The sequence below is a fragment of the Muscardinus avellanarius genome (genome assembly GCF_963383645.1).
Source record: "Muscardinus avellanarius genome assembly, chromosome: 13".
NCBI classification, from domain to species: Eukaryota; Metazoa; Chordata; class Mammalia; order Rodentia; family Gliridae; genus Muscardinus; species Muscardinus avellanarius.
The window spans coordinates 82,048,719-82,063,893 of NC_137799.1; the positions used below are offsets into that span (position 1 = coordinate 82,048,719).

A 15,175-nucleotide genomic window follows, 5' to 3' on the forward strand; every position below is an offset into this window, starting at 1 on the left:
TCTTTTTTTAATGTAGATATTGAATCCATGGACATTTTACCCCAGTTCCCTCTTGTGAGGGGCTCAGCAGCCAGACTTGGCTTCCATGGTAACATTTGTTCAGCTATGGCAATTAGACCCAGTATACATGTCCTACATGCTACACCCTCAGCTCTTTTTATATTTTTACTTCAAAACAAGGTCTCACTAAATTGTTGAGTGTTTTGCTAAGCTGTTGAGGCTGGCCTGAAACCCGGGATCCTCCTGTCTTACAACCTAGGTCTTTAGGACATCTGTTCCCATGTAATGCTGAGGCTTCAGTCTCACCATCTCCCTTAGAAATCCAAATTCAACACCTTATCGCAAGGCAAAGTAGTTTTCTCAAGCACGAAGAGAAAGAATCTCTTGTTTTGAAATGCTTACTCAACTCCTCCAGGAAAGTCCAAATGGCTCTCTGGGGTGAGAAAGAGGTTAGACCTCAAAAGGAAGTTCTTTCCCGAACTTGAAAGAGACATTTGGTTCTCTTCCAAAGGCAGGAGGACTTTTTAAAAACAAATCAATTCCTCATTTTTAAAGAACAACATGTAGGGCATGTATGCTGGGTCAAATGCCAGGTCTGAGCAAATGTCACCATAGAAGCCAAGTCCAGCCGCTGAGCCCCACACAAGATAGAATCTTATCGGAATTCATAGAAAACAGCTGTCTTCCCCTCTGTTTTCATTGTGTCTAACCTTAGGTACTATTTCTTGTTTAAGAAAACATACAAAACATGACTCCAATAATCAGAAAGCACATTCTTTATTTTTAATGGCGCTTTCTAATTCTTACCTTGTGACACTGACTCTCACTTCGTGGGCCCGGGAATGTGAGAGTCTCAAATGCTGAACAAGTGTATTGTCCCCTGAAACTTGCCTTGCTTGCTCCCTACCTCTGTCTCTCTCCCCTCTTTCTCATATTTACCCTCCACTGCTATCACTAACCACCATCATTCCCTGATTCCCACCCTGTTAAGGGGGAAAGAAAACACATTCAAGAAGCACATTTAGCACTGCTAAGACCCAGAAGATGTGAATTGTATCCGCTCAGTTTTAAAATGATTTGTCATGTGGATGCCATAAATCTGAGATTATTCTGTTTACTGTAGGATAGAGCAAATGAGCACGTTTATTGGTATTCCTGTGAACCAGGTCTCACTACGAGAGAAGAGAGAGACTGGGACGAGGTGAGGTGGGGAAATGCTGGGTTTAAATTGGATACCAGTGATTAAAACGTCTGCATGTGTTGGTGTGTGTGTATGTGTGTGTGTGTGTGTGTGTGTGTGTTGTGTACTTGCATGCATGTGAGTGCATGTTTATGTTTTCTTAACTCTGAACAACAACAACAACAACAAAAGGCAAGAAGCATATGCAGCCATACCAGGGAGATTAACAGGTGCAGATCTTGGTCTCCAACTACAAGTCCCCTGGAGAAGGAATCAGGTTGGTTGCCTTGGGAAAATGGCTGTGTCCAGGACTGGGGCAGAGGAAGCAAAGTCAGCCTGAAGCAGCATATGCCAGAAATTAGGAAAGTACTTGAAGAACAATAAGGGGTACAGAAATAGCTCGAAGTGATCCCACTGACCAATATCCACCATTAAAAGAATAGTTATTCCAGAACTTAGGAGGTAGAGACAGGAGGGTTGCGGGTCCATGGCCAGCCTCAGCAAAGTAGTGAGACTCTCATCAGCTTAGAGAGTCCCTGATTCAAAATAAAAACTATTAAAAAAAAAAAAAGGATTGAGCTGGGCGTGGTGGCACATGCTTGTAATCCCAGTACTGGGGAGGCTGAGACAGGAAGATCACAGGTTTGTGGCCAGCCTCAATAACTTGTGAGGCCGTTCAAACTTAGGCTGTTCAAGACTTAGGCTGTTCAAACTTAGGCCGTTCAAGAACCTAGAGAGGTTCTTGGTTTGTGATAAAATGTACCTAAGTTAAAGTTTACCATTTTAACCATTTCCCAGGACACAGCTCACTGGCATTAAGAGCATTCACGTTGCTATGTGGCCGTCACCACCATCAGTCTCCAGAACTTTTCATCTTTGCAAACTGAAACTCTGCACCAAACAAGAACCACCCAATCTCCCGCCACGCTCAGGCACCCACCACTCCTCCTCTGTCTCTGTGAATTTCACTACGCCATGCACCTCTTCAGGCCCCTAGATATTTGTGTGTGTGTGTGGTACTGGGGGTGGAACCCAGAGGCCCTCTACCTCCAGGCTATACTCCCAGACCTATTTTATATTTAATTTGGAAACAGGGTCTCACTAAGTTGCTGAGAGCCTCACTAAGTAGCTGAGGATGGCTTTGAACCTGTGTGATCCTCCTGTCTCAGCCTCCCAAGTACTGAGATTACAAGCATGCACCACCATGCCTGGCCAAACAAATACATTTTAAAAAGTGCATGTGTTGTGTACATGTGCAGGGTAGAGGGGAAAGAAGACAGAATATTGCAAAATGTTAACAACTGGCTGAGGGCACATGCGTGGTCACTGTGCTCTTCTAAGTTTTTTTTTTTCTAATTTAGACTTAAAAAAAAAAACAGTTGAAGAGGAATATTGGATAAAGAAAGCAGAAAAAGAGAAATTCCCTATCTTGCAGAAAGCATGAATTTAAAAAAGCAGAGTACCATTTAGTGCCTCCTGGATTCCTCTAGTGTGACTTTCACTCCTTGCTCTAAGACTCCAGAGGATGTGAAATCTTCAAGGAGCTTCTGTCCAGTTTCCTTCTAACCTGCCTGGGGCGCACCTCTAACTTCTTTACCCTTCACCTATTGGAACCGTGAGAAGATCCACGTTGACCCGCAGGACATCTGGGTCCTTCGTCCCCTGAAATTCCACGAGTGTGCAATCGCACTTACAGAAGGACGTTCAGAGATACGTCCCCCTGTGAAGGGACAGTCCACCTCCGTGTCCTCCAAGTTCACATTTGAAAATATCCAGAGAGAAGTGTCCACTGAACTTTAGCAGACTTTCTTAGTCATCATTTTCTAAACAATAAGGTATAGTAGCTATTTACAGAGCCTTTACATCGCATTAGCAATTCAAGTAATCTAGAGATGTTTTAAGGTCCACAGGAGGCTGTGCACAGAATCTATGCAAATATTATGTATGCCATTTTAGGTAAGGGACTTGAACATCTGCAGATTTTGGTATCCCCGAGGGTCCTGAATTCTTTAGAGATCATTACATGGAATGAGCTCTATTTAACCATTAACCAAGACTCTCTAATCACATTTACACTGATGAGCTAGAACATACTGGGAACATCCCATGGTCTTTTATGCGTCACACACACGGGTCTCGATGGTCCCGTCACATAGTTAGGTTTGGTTCCCATTCAGTGGCCTCTGGGCATCTGACCAATGAGCAAGTCTCCATCCCTGACCCAAGGTGCCCCTGGGACAGCCAGGAAGACAGAGAGGGAATGTTCTCTTTGGCCCTTTCTATATTAGGCTCCTAGGATATAATTAGGAGGCTGCTCCCAGGACAGATGTGTGGGGAATTAGGTTGGAGTGGAGCCATGAAGAGAAGGGAGAGAGAAGGGAGAGAGAAGGGAGAGAGAAGGGAGGAAGCATGCTGTCCAGCAGTTGGTGATTCAAGGACAATGGTAAGTGAGGATGCAGGTGGTCCTTGGGGAGAAGAGAGGAGCTGTCACAACCAGCCACGCTGAGAGAGGTCTCAAGGTCTCCACGTTAGACATCTCAGTAGAGCTCGATCTCAGGCCTCAAGATTACAGGGCACTAGACATTTCATCATCTCAAAAAAGTCACTTTTTTTAAAAGTAGGAGGGAGCTGAGGTTAAAAGAACTTTTTAAAGATGACCATCATATTGTGGGATTCCAGAATGCCCTCTTGTATTATTCTCCAATTCTAAGGATGGGACCTCCATTTCATATACAGTTTGGGAATTAAAGATCTTCTAGTTCAGTTTCTTCACTTTATAACAAGGAAGCAGGATTGGAGGAAGCCAGTAAGTTACCTAGATTACCCAGAAAACTATCTACAAAGGCCGAGTTTCAGATATGGCTTTGCTTTGGAAATGTCAGTCAGAGAGAAGAAGGAATAAACATTCTCCACAAAGATTCCATTCTCCTGCAGTCTAAAGGGTCTGGGGAATGAATGTTCCTCTCCCTATAATAATGTGAAAATACAGATCTGAAGTTGTTGTTAAAGGAACTAGGGGAATTGTAATCATTTTTATTAACTTTAAACTGCTAATAATTATTTTAAAATCAAAGTGTTGTATTTAGGCTGCATTTTAGTAGGAAAGTAAAAAATAAGTAAAGTAAGATAACAACATCACCCTACTGTGATAACCTCAATCAACTTTTTTTTTTTTTTAAGAATAGGGATTGAACACGGAGCATTCTACTTCTGAGCTACACTCTCAGCCCTATTTTTTTTTTAGTCTTTTTATTTTTTTGAAACAGGGTCTCACTGAATTGCAAAGGGTCTTAGTAAGTAGCTAAGGCTTCCTACGAACCCAGATCCTCCTGTCTCCACCTCCCAAATGCTGGGATTACAAGTGTGCACCACCATGCCTGGCTTCGATCACATTTTAATTAATTAATTTATTTTATTTTTTTATTTTTTGCGGGTCTGAGGATGGAACCCAGAGGCATTCGACCTCCAAACTACACCCCCTGCCCTATTTTTATTCTTTATTTTGAAACAGGGACTCACTGAGTTTCAAAGGGCCTCACTAAGTAGCTGAGGCTGTCTGAGAACTGCAATCCTCTGGTCTCAGCCTCCCAAATGCTGGGATTACAAGCGTGCGCCACCATGCCCGGCCTCAATCAACATTTTTAAATGTAAACAGGTTATAACAAAAATTATCAGTGCAATTATCTCTCCTTAAATTAACTATTTAGTTTATTGTTATTTTATAAAAATAATAAAAATAATATATAAGTAGATACTACTCAAATATTTTTTACTTTTAAAGGGATGTCATAGCTGGGTGTGGCCAGTCTCAGCTACTTAGGCCCTCCGCAACTTAGGGAGACTCTGTATCAAAATAAAGAATAAAAATAGAGCTAGGGGTATAGCTTGGATGTAGAATGTCCTTGGTCTCAATCCCCAGTACCACAAAAAAGAGGGTTGTCATTATATTCACATACACATAAAAACACACTCCACTGTTCTCTATCTGCTACATGTTGGTGATATCTATGTAAATATATATACATATCTGCATATAGATCTTTTTCTTTCTTTGAAAACATTTAAGCCATGTGAACACACTCCAGCCAAGAGGTGTTCCATGTGTAGCACTATGAGACCTCCTCTTCAGCTTTTGATTGTTCCTGGCACTGTTTGAAGGTCATTGCCTTGCATTGATTGCTTCAATTTGCAAAATAAATTGGAAATCATTTCTAGCTTGCTTACTTTTCTCTCTAGGAAAATGCAAGAAAAGAAAAGAAGTATCCTCTATGCAACCATTTCAAATATATTTAACAGAAAGCTCTTCAGTTGTTGGGCTTCATCCACTGGACACACTGATCCTGATTTTGCTTTGGTTTCTTTGATTGCATGATCCCTTGTGTAAATATTAAGGGTGATAACACAGACAGTTGTGTAAGCTATTTGGATCTAGCCAGAGAGAAAGGAATCCATGAAAGTTGCCAGGAACAGAGAGGTTTTCTTTTTAATTTGTTTGTTTTCTGTTTTATTCATACTGGGATTTGAACCCAGGGCCTAGTGTATGCTAAGCAAGTGTTCTACCACTGAGCTACACCCAGACCCTTTCATTTTTTATCTTGTGACAGGGTCTTGCCAAGTTGCTCCAGCTGGCCTCTGACTTGTAATCCTCCTGCCTCAGCCTTATGAGTACCTGTTACAAGTGTGCACTGCTGTGCCCTACAGAAATAGAATATTTGAGACAGAGAAATCTGCATTCATTTATGTGCTCATAATCAAACCTTCAAATGATGACCTCGCACTGTGCCTCAAAAAACATGCTGAGTGGTGAGAACAGCTCTGCCTGTTCTTCTGCTGAAACTCGGGCAGGTGATATGTGCATGATCTTGGGGAAGCTATTCGCTTTCATAAACTTCAGTATATGTATCTCTAAAGTGGGGGTAACTATAGGATCCACACTTAGGAATTATTCAGGATAAAATAATATCTTTTGAACAAAGCCTGCCATAAGTTTTCTGGCATGAACTCACAGTCATTTTAATACCCTGAAGTATACAAGATTCCCCACCTGTAGAGAGCTCATCAGGTACTAGATGGGTAGCCTGGGGTCATCAGTGACAGGGGTGACTCCTGGAGCTTTTCCATAGAGAGGGCACTGACTGAGCAGCTTGCCCGGCTCTGCCCCTTCTCCACTGCTCTTGTGTCATGGAGACTGATGGGTGAGTCTGCCACATTCTGAGATTGGGTACCAAAGGCCCCGGAGCCCCGGTGAGTGGCGGTGAGTGGCTCTCTCCTCCTTGATGTCTTTAAGTCAGCCAAGGCTTGTCTCATTCCTCAGTGACTTTAGGACTCGATTGGTGAAGGAGACATTATGTATTGAACCTGTCTTCTAGCTCACACACAAGCTCTTCCCTTTCAGCACCATTTTTTTTTTTTTTGTCCTATGAGATTCCAAACAGCTGCCTGATGACTCAGCTACAGAAGAATCAGAAGACACATGGAGTGTGCAGAGGAAGGGCACCATTGCTGTTCAGCAGACACATCTCAAAGCGCCGGCCGCAGCCAGGCCCCAGCTCCCCACACTGGGTTTAGAGTCCCAGGATCATGCAAGCCTTCTTGGCTAACCTGCGACTCAGAAGCAGTATTATCAATTGCCAAAGTCATTCTTTAAAAAACGAGAATGCAGCCATGTGGACTGCTTGTTTTTTTCCCTGATATCACAGTCCTGGAGTCAAGGAGGTAAGACTATCTCATGTAGCAGAACAGCAACGCTATCTGCTGAGAGTGCGGATTCTGCAGCCTGGGCAAAGCCTGCAGACCGCTTTGGGTTTATAATATTATTTTCACACTGGGTTTTCATGTCACTCAATTCAAAACATTTATTGAGCTCAAAGGGACACAGAGATGAACAGGACATGATTCTCTATATCAAATAAACCTTAGTCTGAAGAGGGAGAAACACATAAATAAACAATTATCGTGGACTATGCTTAACATCAGGTACTGCAGGTAGATTGGACAGTGTACCTAACACAGGGGGTGTACGGAGAAGGCAGTTGAAGAGTGTTCTATAGCACCTAATGCTTTGTTTGAGGTGTATACATGGCGTAGTTATTTTTGAGTGCACAGGGAATAGGTTTCAGGATGTTCCAATAGATAGAGTGAGAGGCAAAGGGAAGTCCTGGAGTAAGCAGGGAAGCAGGACCAATAGGGAAAGGGGTTGAGGCCCAGTCACTTGTCAGAGTCAAGTTTAAGAGTCAGAATGCAGTGCTCAGGCCCCTGTGTGGGCTCATAACAGATTCCTCAGTCCCAGAAATCAGCTCATCAGTGGACAGGCTCCAGCAACTGGCCCATGCCCACGGGAAGCACTGGGCTGCAATGGTGGCAACGCAGCCCAGCCCTGAGCTTTCGGGAGCCTCCACTCTGCTGGAGGGTGGGAGCAACTTGGCTAGCAAGGCCAAGGGAGCAGACAGTAGGGACTGCGCGCATCTCGGGCTTGAAGCACAGACAAGGGCAAAGGGAAGGTGTCACTCTGGCTGGAGCTGAGGGAGCGAGCAGGGGCTGCTGGTAACCACTGCTCCTGAGAACAAAGGAGCCGCTGTCTGTGTCTCTGGGTGGGCCCCTCAAAATGCCCAAGCTCAACATGTTCAACATGCTCATCACCGACACTTACCATTGCTTTATGGTGAAGCATTCAAAATCCTCTCTTCTGGACATTTTTGAAATATATTATTATTATTACTTACTAGGGACTAAACCCAATGCACTCTGCCTCTGAGCTATACCCCCATGTCTTTTAACAAATTTTTCTTTTCTTTTTTTTTTTTTTTTGGTACTGGGGGTGGATCCCAGAGGCTTTCTACCTCCGGGCTATACTCCCAGACCTTTTTTATATTTTATTTGGAAACAGGGTCTCACTAAGTTGCTGAACCCGTGCGATCCTCCTGTCTCAGCCTCCCAAGTGCGGGGATTACAAGTGTGCGCTACCACACCCGGCTATTTTCATTTTTTAAAATTTTTTGTGGTGCTGAAGATTGAACCCAGGGACGTTCTACCTTTGAGCTGCACCCCCCAGCCCATTTTTTAAAAATTATTTTACTTTGAAACAGAGTCTCACTAAGTTGCAGAAGGCCTAAGTAGCTGAGGCTGGCCGCGAACCCAGATCCTCCTGTCTCAGCATCCCAAGTACTGGGAATCCACACTCTGCTACAAATTTTTATTTTGAAACAGGGTCTTGCTAAGTTACTGGGAGTCTCACTAAGTTGTTGAGGATGGTCTTGAACCTGAGATCCTCCTGTTTCAGCCCCCCAAGTACTGGGGTTACAGGTATGCACCAGCACGCCCAGCTGAAATATACACTATTGTTCATTATAGTCACCCTACTATGCTACAGAACAATAGAACTTATTTTTCATAACTGTAACTTTTTTTGTGTGTGTAGTAGTAGGGATTGAGCCCAGGGGTGCTCCACCACAGAGTTACATCTTTATTTTTATTTTCATTTTGAAACAGGTCTCTGCCCAGCCTGTAACCATAATTTTATACTCATTTTATATACATATCAAAATATCACTGTATTCTACAAACTTCTTTGATAATGTGTCAAGTTAAATTTTTAAAATAATATTTTAAATGCCTAAACTTGAGATTCTGGTGCTATTCACCCAGAATTTAAGAAGCAGCATGTCTGTGTGTGCTGCCTTTGTCTGAGGGCTGGAGGAAACAGAGATGGAGCCAGCACTGCTGTGCAGGAGGTCAGGGCAGGCTGGACCCGTGACCGGTGGAACCTCATACCATGGGTAGCTGTGAGCACTGCTAGAGGTACGTGATCTGAGAGTACTGCAGAGTCACCGAGGACTCAGGGGTCGTGGGGAAACCTTCACTCAAGAGATTCGCCTTCAAGGGAAACAGCCTCTATTAAGTCCTCAAAGCCTTAGGATAGCAGACTAGTTGCTATTCTATTTCTCTTCAGCTCAACCTTCAGGAAGTTCTGAGCCTAGTCAGGCATGGTGGCACACACCTATAATCCCACTACATGAGAGGCTGAAACAGGAGGATCGCAGGTTCAAGGGCAGCCTCAGGAAAGTGGTGAGACTCAGCAAAATGGTAAGATCCTGTTTCACAAACCAAAACTGAAAGGGGGGTGTAGCACAGAGGTAGATACCCCTGGATATTCAACCCCCCTGTACAACACACACGCACGCTGGCGCGCGCGCGCGCACACACACACACACACACACACACACACACTGAGCTTCTGTTATTCATTGACTTCATAAAGCAAGTATTTCTCAGGTGACTACTATTGCTGTTGCTGTGGGGTTGGGTCTCCATCGCTAAGCTTCTGGGATAGAAAATACTAACATACCTTAGGTCACATCAGTATCTCTCCACAGAAGTACCAACCACCTGGAAGCAGGGGGACCAAGATGTCAGGGATGGGCTTTCCTAATCAAATTAGGAAGGCCTTGGCCTTGTATAGGAGGAGGAAGGATACTATGTCACATCTGATGATGGTGACATGGGTCATCTCTGACCAAATACACAACATAAAACAAGCCACTCTAGTGACAGAAATGACAACCCATCTCTCCTGGAAGGAAAGATGAGGGGCATGGTTCAAAAAGACCAGCTCTTGGTTTCCCTCGTCATGGAGCCTGCTGCCCACATGGACAGCCAAAGCCAGCTGAGTGCCTGGTGCAGCCAGGACCTTTCCCTCAGGGCAGGGGAGGAGAGAGCCCAGAAAAAGTGGCAGCAGAGGTTAGGGTCTCCAGTCCTTTAACCTTGTCATCTCCAAATCTAAAAAGTGCCAAGGAACTGGGAAGACCTCACAGGAACCACACCTGGTCTCCCTGCCACTCTGACGGGGGCTCTCGGGAGGACCTTGCCACCCTCTGATGGTCCTTAGGTGTGATGGTGTATAGGAACTGTGGGGACAGAGGTGCCCTCATCCACAGGAAGGGGCCACTCGTTCATATACTCAAAAACATAACATGTAGGGAGAACCTGACAAGAGGAATTGTCCCCAGGCAATGGGCGAGGGCACATCTGCCAGCTATATGCGTCATAGAACATGGGTCTCTTCACCACAAGTCTGGTGTGTTTATCTGATTCCTACCTGGGTTCCTTTTAATGAAAAGAATGCCTGGATTATTTGAGTTAAAGTTGTCTATCCCAACAACTTTTATATACAGAATTATATTTTATATACAGAATTATACTTGATGTGCTGTTTTATTAAATAGAAACTGGTTTAAAAAAGGAAAAAAAAGGAACCTGTTCAGGACACAGGAAAATACACGACGTTTCCTGAAGGCTGGTTTCCCATAGACTTACACTTTGCAATGTCACCAGAAGCCAACCTCGCAATTGATGGAGGAAGCTTTAGTGACCTGCCAGGACTGCTGAGCATAGAGACGACATGGCAGGGATTGGATCGCAAGCCAGCTCTTGCCCTATTCAGTACACCAAAAGCTAATCTGGCCTTGGAAAAAGACTTCCTCGTTTGGGGAGTAATTATTAACATCCCAGAGGCTCCACATAGCAGCTAATCCAAATCATGTTGATGAAGAAGAAGGAGGAAGAGGAGGAGGAGGAAGAGGAGGAGGAAGAGGAGGAGAAGGACATAAAGGAGGAGGAAAAGGAAGAAGAGGAGAAGAAAAAGAACAACAACACCCCAAATGAAGGGCAGCTTCCATACAACTGAATGGGGAGACTTCATATCAACACAAAGCTGAGATAGAAAGAGAACGGACAGGAGTCTGGGGCCTTGGACGCCCTGGTGGCCACTGGTCAGCTGTGACTGTCTCCATGCATGCTGCCATTCAACCACTTTTACTGCCTTCAGGATAAAAGGAAGGGAGCTAGCTTAGTGGTACCTAAAGCATAGTTATTCCTACTTTACTTGACCTTTGGGCAACTAACCACATCTTAACTATTTAAGTGTTTAGAAGAAGCTGGGTACAGTGCTGCACACTTGTAATTCCAGTACTTGGGAGGCTGAGACAGGACAATTACAGTTTTGAGGCCAGACACAGCAACTGAACAAGACCCTCAACAACTCAGTGAGACCCTATTTTAAAACACACACACACACACACACACACACACACACACACACACACGACTATAGCTTTTTTAAATTAGAAAACAAATACTTTTCCTATCTTTAATAAACTGTACACTTGTATACATAGGCAAATAACTTCCTAACCAGATATTCTTTTTTAACTTTTTAAACTTGGGTTTTAATTGTCTACATAAATAGCGACATGAGAACAAGGAGCTCTAAGGCTCGCACATCATCTCTAGGTGAAAGGAATTCAGATCAGTCGGCTTGTAGTATGGCATCACTTCTGATGACAGGAGACAAGTATAGTGTTTTCCAAAGAAGAAAGACAGTTTCCTACATTCAATACTGACTTCTTGCTATTTTTCTGCAGAAATACTGATTTACTGTCTGGAGTTTTCAATGTTTACCTATAACTGATTAAAATGAGCAGAGCATGGGGTTTTCTACTTATTTTCCAGTGAATTCTTCACATTTCCTGACTTCTGAAAGTTCTCCTTCCACAAATTGTCTATGACTATGTATCCTCGTAAACCCCAATCATCTAACTTCTTCCCACTGGCCTTGGAAGATGAGTAATAGATAGAAGCAGCTAATCCCACGAAACCGGGTGGATACACGAGCTTCTTTAGTTTTGAACCTCTAGTGAAAAGAAGTTCAACTGGGCCAGCAAAACCAGTAACACCAAGTCTTGGCAAAAATCCAAGAGGTGCATTTTGGAGATATTAATAGCTGTCTAAACCCCACTGAACCAAACTTTGTATCTTGGACTTAGTTTGGGAGTATGTTTCCTGACACCAGCTTGTATATGGCTCACAGTCATGTCACAGCTGGGAGATGCCTTCCTCAAGTTGGGTCCTTGGCTCCTCCACGTTTTAGATTGATCCCCCGGAACTGAGTAGAGTAAAAGCTCATCAACCTTCATGGACTTTTTGTGAGGTGAGTCTTTTTGGTGCTGCATAGACTCTGAAGGTGAGCCGGCTCAGGCTGGCCGGCCCCATGGACCTCTGAATTACCTTGAACATGTTGCTGGCAGCGGCGGCTCCGGCTCCTAACCAGATATTCTAAATGGCCAAGTTCAATGAATGCCCCATATCTTTACTTCTAATTGCAGCAAGTGCCAAAATATTTTTTGAAACTTAATTAGGGAAAATGCAAAGCAACTGTTAAATGTGAAAGCTATTCTACGTTAATATAGATTGTTTTCAATTAAACCTGACACAGTTTAGGTGTCAGAAATCAAAATAAAATATACAATATACAATGTCGCACACCTCTCTGAAAACATTTCTGCTCCCAAAAAAGATGTGTCAGTGGAAAGAGTGAACTGTTGGGCTTGTAGTGAATATGGTTTTTACTCTAAAGTTATGTTTACTGGTTTAAAAAAACAACTGAAAAGACATTTTTTTGTGTGTGGTACTGGGGTTCATGGAAACCCTTCTAACTCCAGGCTACACTCTCAGACCTATTTTTATACTTTTTATTTTGGAAATAGGGTCTCTTAAGCCAGCGCGGCTGGCTTCGAACCTGCGCAATCCTCCTGTCTCTGCCTCCCAAGCTCGAGGATTACAAGTGTGAGCCATCATGCCTGGCTGAAAAAACATTTTTTTTAATACTGGAGACTGAACTCAGGGGCATCTATTTCTGAGCCACACCCCCAGCCCTATTTTTCATTTTTTAATAGGAAATGGAGTATCGCTAAGTTGCTGAGGTTGACTTTCAACCTGAGATCCTCTTGTCTCAGCCCTTCCAAGTACTGGGATTACTGGAGTATGCCACCATACCTGACTAAAAGAAAAAGAAAAAGAAGAAAAGAAAATGCTTTTAACATTTGTTTACTGTTGGATTCAGTTACCTTATTTCATTTGAAGCCCCCTACCACCACTATAGCACTAATTTGCTATTCTGATACAGAGAGGATGCTTTCTAGAGAGTGTTTTTCCTAGGACACAACTGCATGACTTATTAACCAGTAAATAAAAAATCCAGCTCTAAATTCAGTAATAGCAGACGAACACCTGGCTTCCTTGGCAGGCCTCCAAAGCAACCCTGAGGAGCTAATGTACCTCTGGAATACACTTATGGCATTCATGCATCCCTGCAGCTGCTGGGTGTTCAGAGAAGCCCCTAGAACAACTCTGACACACCTCACTGCCTCTCCACCAGCAGGAGCCAGAGGGCAGCTCCCACGAGGAGGGAGGGACCCGAAGGCTGTGAGAGCCAGTGAGGCTGTACTAGCATCACAGATGCTTCCAAGGTTTTCCAAAGTATTTTAAGTTGTGAGGGCATTTCACATGTCTGCCTTATGTCATAGGTAAACAGTACAGTTGGATATAATCTAAAAGACTTGGCACAAATATTTCACCCATTGATTGGACAGATAGATGTTAAAATACACTGATGGTCACATTAGCTTCTTGATTGTAAACTTGTGAAATTCCCCTTTTGCATCAGGGTTTTGTTATTTTATTTGTGTGTGTGTGTGTTGCTGGGGATTGAATCCAGAGACATTCTACTTCTGAGCTACATTCCCAGCCCTTTTAAATTATTTTTTAATGGTGTTACTAGGTTGCTGAGAGTCCTGCTAAGCTGCTAAGGCTGTCCTTGAACCTGCGATCCTCCAGTCTCAGCCTCCCAAATATGGGGATTACAGGCCTGCTCTTCTATGCTGAGCTTCATCAGGGCTTTAGAAGCATTGCTTTGGATGTGGTGGGTTCGTGCTCAGTTTTGAGAAAGAAGACATGAGTATTTTCGTGGTTACCAATCTCAGTACTCATGTTGACCCCCAAGCTTCCTCATTTTCCAATCCCAGCTTACATGGTGGTGTGTGGTCGGGTTTACTTGGGATGACAATAAAGGAGAAAACCAGCTCCCTCTCACCCATTCCCTCTTCTTTTCCAAACTCATACACTTCAGGCTCTGATCATAGCAATTTTCCCAGTAAAGTAAACATCGATCAATCAGAGAAGGATGGCGATAAATGGAAAAGCTCCCGCCTAGGATTCCAGGGGAGAATTTGTCATTGTTGTTGATGTGACACCAGGTAGAACTCCAAGTTCACAGTAAGGAGAACAACGCGCCATGTGGTTTTTAGTATCCACGAGGACGTGGGAAGCACGGGCCTGAGTTTAGCGTTTGCCAGAACCATCAGCCTTGGGCTAGAGCCAAACAACAGCCTCGGTCCTGCGGTTCCCAAAGGTTCATGCGGAACCCAGCTTTGGAAATTGGATGGGGAAGTGGGACAGAAAAGTACATCTAAACAGATGTTTTAAAACTTAGAAAATAAGAGTCTGAAAATACTTCCAGCCCTGAGAATCTCTTCTATATAAAAAGTGACATATATTGACCATTTTCACTTAACTGTGCCTAATTTCCTCATGGGATCCTTTAACAGCCTCTCCTAGTAATTCAGTCTCCTACTTTCTGAGCCTAAAAAGCTAAGCTGGAAGAGTTACATACGCAGTTACGAGATATCATCAAATTCTTTTTGCATTAAAAAATACGCCCCTGTGATCCTGCCCCAGAAATACCAGACTTTACTGCACAAACATGAAATTGCATGTCGGATACATACATTTCATACCCGATGAATTACCATGTTAATAAATCAAATGCTGTGTGTGTGTGTGTGTGTGTGTGTGTGTGTGTGTGTGTGCTTGCTTTACTAGAGATTGAACTCAAGGTTGCTCTACCACCAAACTACACACTGGCCCCCTATTTTTTTTAAAATAGGGTCTTACATGAAGCCAGGTGTGGTGGCACATGCTTGTAATCCCAGAATTTGGGAGGCTGAGACTAGAAGATCACAGTTCATGAACAGCCTCAGGTACTAAGTGAAATCCTTTGCAACCCAGTGAGACCCTGTTTCAAAATTTTTAAAAAGCCTAAAATAGGAGTGGGGGTATAGCTCAGAGATACAGTGCCCCTGAGTTTCATCCCAGTACTGCAAA

At 43.6% G+C, this 15,175-nt stretch overlaps 1 protein-coding gene and 1 pseudogene across 2 annotated transcripts in view; both read right to left on the reverse strand.

The window, feature by feature from the left end:
* Positions 1-15,175, reverse strand: part of LOC308272354 (guanine nucleotide-binding protein subunit alpha-14) — a gene marked incomplete at both ends in the record, with an annotated part of 196,267 nt that overhangs the window by 58,076 nt on the left and 123,016 nt on the right. The window lies entirely within an intron of this gene.
* Positions 11,672-12,250, reverse strand: LOC308272568 (MICOS complex subunit MIC26-like; annotated as a pseudogene). The gene has a single exon. The product of its transcript is annotated as an MICOS complex subunit MIC26-like (transcript).